The sequence below is a fragment of the Nannospalax galili genome, unplaced genomic scaffold, assembly GCF_000622305.1.
Source record: "Nannospalax galili isolate Female #2095 unplaced genomic scaffold, S.galili_v1.0 scaffold1138, whole genome shotgun sequence".
Lineage (NCBI taxonomy): Eukaryota > Metazoa > Chordata > Mammalia > Rodentia > Spalacidae > Nannospalax > Nannospalax galili.
This window is the reverse complement of record NW_008342297.1, coordinates 1,175,934-1,181,280: the sequence shown is the minus strand read 5'-3', so window position 1 is coordinate 1,181,280 and position 5,347 is coordinate 1,175,934.

The window sequence follows — 5,347 nt, the reverse complement described above, 5'->3', positions numbered from 1 at the left end:
CTTCCCAGAGTCCTCACCCCTAGCACAGTGGCTTACAGGCAACAGCCATGGAGCTTCATAGCTGTTCCTTTTCTTTATTTTGTCTGAGCATGCATTCCCCCAACGCTGTGGGCTTTTTTACTGTTTCTCTGAAGCTCCCTTCCTTGCCGTGTGGCTGCTAGTCCATGTGTCGGACCTCCATGCTGACTCAAAAGGCATGGCTTCTTTCCATCTCTCTTCATTCTCCTCCACCTGGAGTTGCCGAGTTTTACAGCTTGTCTGCCTTGAGGGTTTGAGGGTTTTTCTTGTTCAACTCTAATAAAATTGTTCTCAAGCTTCCATTTGAGCCCATTCTTTTTTTAAAAAATATTTTATTATTTTTATTTTATGTGTATGAGTATTATGCCTGCATGTAAGTAAGTGCACCCATGTCGTGCAATGCCCACAGAGGACAGAAAAGCTGTTGGATCCCCTGGAACTGGAGTTACGGACAGTTGTTAGCTGCCATGTGGGTGCTGGGATTTGAACCCGGGTCTTCTGCAAGAACAACCAGTGTTCTTAACCACAGAGCCATCTCTCCAGCCCCCTGAGTCCATTCTTTTTTAAAAAATATTTTCTTTATAGCTGGGTGTGGTGGTGCATGCCTTTAGTCCCAGCAGTCTGGAGGCAGAGGCAGGTGGATCTCTGTGAGTTCAAGGCCAGCCTGGTCTGTATAGCGAGTTCCAGGCCAGCTGGGGCTACAGGGAGACCCTGTCTCAAAACAAACAAAATATTTTATTTATTATTTTTATTTTATGTGTGTGAGTGTATTGCCTACAGGTATGTAAGTGCACCTGTGGCATGCAATGCCAGCAGAGGTCAGAAGAGGGCATCAGATCCCCTGGACCTGGAGTTACAGATGTGGGTGATGGGAACCAAACCCAGGTCCTCTGCAAAAACCCAGGTCAGTGCTCTTAATAGCTGAACCATCTCTCCAGCCCCTGAGTCTATTCTTGTTATTTTTTAAATAAGATTAAGAACCCTAAGAGGAGACCCTGATTTCCCTACTGTAGAAAGGAGAAAAGCAGCCAGGTGTAGTGGCACATGCCCTGAATCTCAGCACTCAGGAGGCAGAGGTAGGCAGAGCTCTGTGAGCCTGAGGTGAGCCTGGTCTACGTAGTGAATTCCAGGCCAGTTGAGACTACACGGAGACTTTGTTTCAAAAAGACCAAAAGAAAAAAAATAAAAAAGAGAACAATGATAGTTTATTCTTGAGTTACTATAAGTGACCATGGTCTAGGAACACAGATTCAGATCATCCCAAATTCCATGTTCCAATGTGGTAACAGTTTCATAAAATTTTTATTTTTTATTTTTTGGCTTTTTGAGATAGGGTCTCCCTGTAGTCCCACCTGGCCTAACTTTGAAAAAAAATTATTATTTTTATTTTATGTGTACACGTGTATTGCCTGCATCTAGGTAAGTGCACCTATGTGGTGCAATGCCTGCGGAGGTCAGAAGAGGCTGTTGGAGCCCCTGGGACTGGAGTTATGGACAGTTGTTAGCTGCCATATGGGTGCTGGGATTCAAACCTGGGTCTTCTGTAAGAACAAACAGTGTTCTTAACTGATGAGCCATCTCTCCAGCCCCTCATGAAATTTTTATAATAACAGAACAAAGAAAGTCATAAATCAAGACACTTTGTTGTTGTTTTGGTTTTTGTCTGTTTGTTGAGACAGAGTCTCACTATGTAACCCTGGCAGGCTGGGGACCATGTGGACCACTCTGGCCTTGAACTCAGAGATCCACCTGCCTCTGCTTCCTGAGTACTGGGATTAAAGGTGTGTGCCACCAGGCCTGGTCATAAATCAAGACACTTTAAATACCTTGGTGGAAACATGAAGTAGATGGGTTACAACAAGCCAGGGAACTCTCAGCTATAGGCCTCAGAGGCAAGTTTATGGCATTCCTAGCCTTTGGGTTGGTGGGAACTAGGGGTCTATTTGTACATTCCAAAGAATTTACCTAATAATCACAAAAAGTTTGCATCATATACAGAAAAGGGCAATAAATGGCCATTAGGGACCTAAAAATGGTCCAAGATAATGTGGCTCAAGGCTAGCCACATTCCATCCTTGCCACATACTGAAGCTCTGATCAGTTGATCGGCCTTGCTGAAGAAGACTGTATAAGGTGCAGTTTTTTTCCAGGAGCTCTGGTTCACATAGTAGAAACCTGTAATCCTCCCAGTACTGGGGAGGCTGAGTCAGGAGGATCACAAGTTCTAAGCCAGCCTGAGCTGCACAGTGTGACTGGCTCAAAAATACATAACCATGGGGGTTGGCAAGATGGCTCAACAGTTAAGAGCACTTGGTGTTCTTCCAGAGGACCTAGGTTTGGTTCCCAGCACCCACATGGTGGCTAACAACCATCTGTAAAGCCAGTTAGAAGAAATATGATGCCCTCTTCTGGCCTCTGCAGGCACTGCATGCATGTGGTGCACTTATATACATGCTGGCAAAACACTCATACACACAAAATAAAAATAAATATAATAGTTTTTTAAACCCCATAACTGACCAGGTGTGGTGATGCACACCTGTAGTCCCAGCACTTGGGAGGCAGAGGCAGGCAGATCTCTGTGAGTTTCAGGCCAGTCTGGTCTACACAGTGAGTTCCAGGCCAGCTGGGGCTACTATTTCAAAAAGACCAAAAAAAAAAAAAAAATGCCCATATTGTAGTGGTTTGAATGAGAAATGTCCCCAATAGGCTTCAAGTATTTGAACAGTTTGTCCCCTGGTGGTGGCACTATTTGGGAGGCCATGGAATATATATATAAAATTTTTTTTTTTGGTCTTTTTGAGACAGTTTCTTTGTAGCCCCAGCTGGCCTAGAACTTGCTATATAGACCAGGCTGGGCTCAAACTCAGAGAGATCCACCTGCTGGATCCCAAGTGCTGTGACTAAAGGTGTGCACCACCACACCCTGCTGAGGCTATGGAATATTAAGCCTTGCTAGAGGAAGTGTGTCACTGGAGACAGGTTTGAGAGGTCATAACCTCGCCCCACTTCCAGTTCGCTCTCTCCCCTTGGGGTTTGTTGTTGAAGATGTGAGCTCTCAGCTTTAGGCTCTTGATGCCAGGCCTCCCCACCATGATGGACTCTTATCCCTCTGGAAATGTACCCCCAAATAAATAAATTCATTTTTCCATAAATTGCCTTAGGCATGGTATTTTATTTATTTATTTATTTATTTTTACATATTTTATTACTTTAAAAAAATTTATGTGTATGAGTGTATTGCTTGCATGTATGTGAATGCACCCGTGTCATGCAATGCCTCGGCGGTCAGAAGAGGGCTTTGGATTCCCTTGGAACTGGAGTTAAGGACGGTTCATGGCTGCCATGTGGGTGCTGGGAATCAAATCCAGATCCTCTGCAAGAGCAGTCAGTGCTCTTAACCGCTGAGCCATCTCTCCAGCCCCTATTTATTACTATTTTTAAAATGTATTATTATTTTTATTTTATGTGTATAAATGTATTGCCTTCATGTGTGTAAGTGCACCCATGTTGTGCAATGTCCACAGAGGTCAGAAGAAGGTGTTGGATCCTCTGGAACTGGAACTATAGACAGTGTTAGGACGCTGGGAATTGAACCCAGGTCTTCTGTAAGAGCAGTCAGTGTTCACTGCTGAGCTGTTTCTCCAGCCAAGTCATGATATTTTATAATAGCAACAGAAAAGTAACTAATACATATATCTGCATATGTGTTATAGAAGGAACAAATAATTGAGTCTTAACATTCCTTTTTTCGTTTTCTTTTTTGTTGTTGTATGGGTGTGTGTGGTGCTTATGTGCAGAAATGTAGGAGTGCACATGTCCCAGCATGCATGTAGAGCTTGTTAAATTGATAAAAGAAGACAAGCAGAGGTTGGTCCAGAAAGGAACCTGACACATAATTCATAATTCCCTTTAGGAATGAAAGGGAATCAAGGCTGTGATTGGGCCTCAGGTAGGAGGACAAGCATTCGACAGAAACAATACAACATGTGGAGGCCTAACCATGATGGGGCCTTAAAGGGAAGGAGCAGTTCCCCTTTAAAACCTGGAAAGAAGTCAGACAAAGTGGCTCACACCTTCAGTCCCAGCACTGGGGAGGCAGAGGCAGGTGGATCTCTGTGAGTTCTAGGCCAGCCAGGACTACATAGTGAGACTGTCTCAAAAAACAAAAACAGGGGCTGGAGAGAAGGCTCAGGGGTTAAGAGCACTGGCTGTTCTTGCAGAGGACCTGGGTTCAGTTACCAGTACCCACATGGCAGTGAATAACCATTCATAACTCCTGTTCCAGAGGATTCAACACCCCCTTCTTCTGACCTCTGTAGGCATTGCACAGCACAGATTCACTTACATACACGCAGGCAATACGCTCATTCACATAAAATAAAAATAATAAAATATTAAAAGCAAAATAAACAAAACCTGGAGAGGAGAGTCATTGAGTTGGAATAAAGGGACTGGAGAGATGGCTCAGTGGGTTAAATGGTTGCTATGCAAAAACATAGAGAGCCAAGGTCCTCAGAACCTATATGTAAGCCAGGTATGACAAAAGAAAGTGGGAATAGGAGAGAGAAGAAGAGAGAGACAAAGAGAAGATGAGAGAGAGAGGAATGAGAGAGAGGAAAGAGAGAGGAGAGAGGAGAGAGAGAGAGAGAGAGGGAGAGAGAGAGAGAGAGAGAGAGAGAGAGAGAAAGACAGAGGAGAGAGAGAGAGGCGCCAGAGGAAGCCTCTTCAAACAGCCTTCATAAGAACGCTTCTGAGCAAATGCCCCAGAGGAGTCTTTGGACCAATTCCTAAAACAAAGGTCTGATTTTTGTTTTCTTGAGACAGGGTTTCTGTGTAGCTCTGGCTGACCTGGAGCACACCTGTGCAGACCAGGCTGGCCTGAAACTCACAGAAATCCTCCTGCATCTGCCTCCTTGAGTGCTGGAATTAAAGGTATGTGACCCCACACCTGGCAAGATGACTTTTTATAAGGTGTTAGGGGTGGCAGAAAGTCTTACATCATATAATCCAAGTGCTGGGACTGAAGGCATGTGCCATCAACCAGGCTTTTTTTTTTTTTTTTAAATTTTATGTGTATGAATGTTTTGCCTGCATGTATGTAAGCGCACCATGTTAGTGCAATGCCCACAGAGGACAGAAGATGACATCAGATCCCCAGAACTGTAGTTACAGGAGGTTGTTAGCTACCATGTGGGTGCTGGGAACTGAACCTGGGTCCACTACAAGAGTAGCCAGCACTCTTAACCACTTAGCCATCTCTCCCACTCTCTGACATTAATTTTTTTTTTTTTTTTTTTTTTTTTTTTTTTTTAAACTGTTTTTCCCT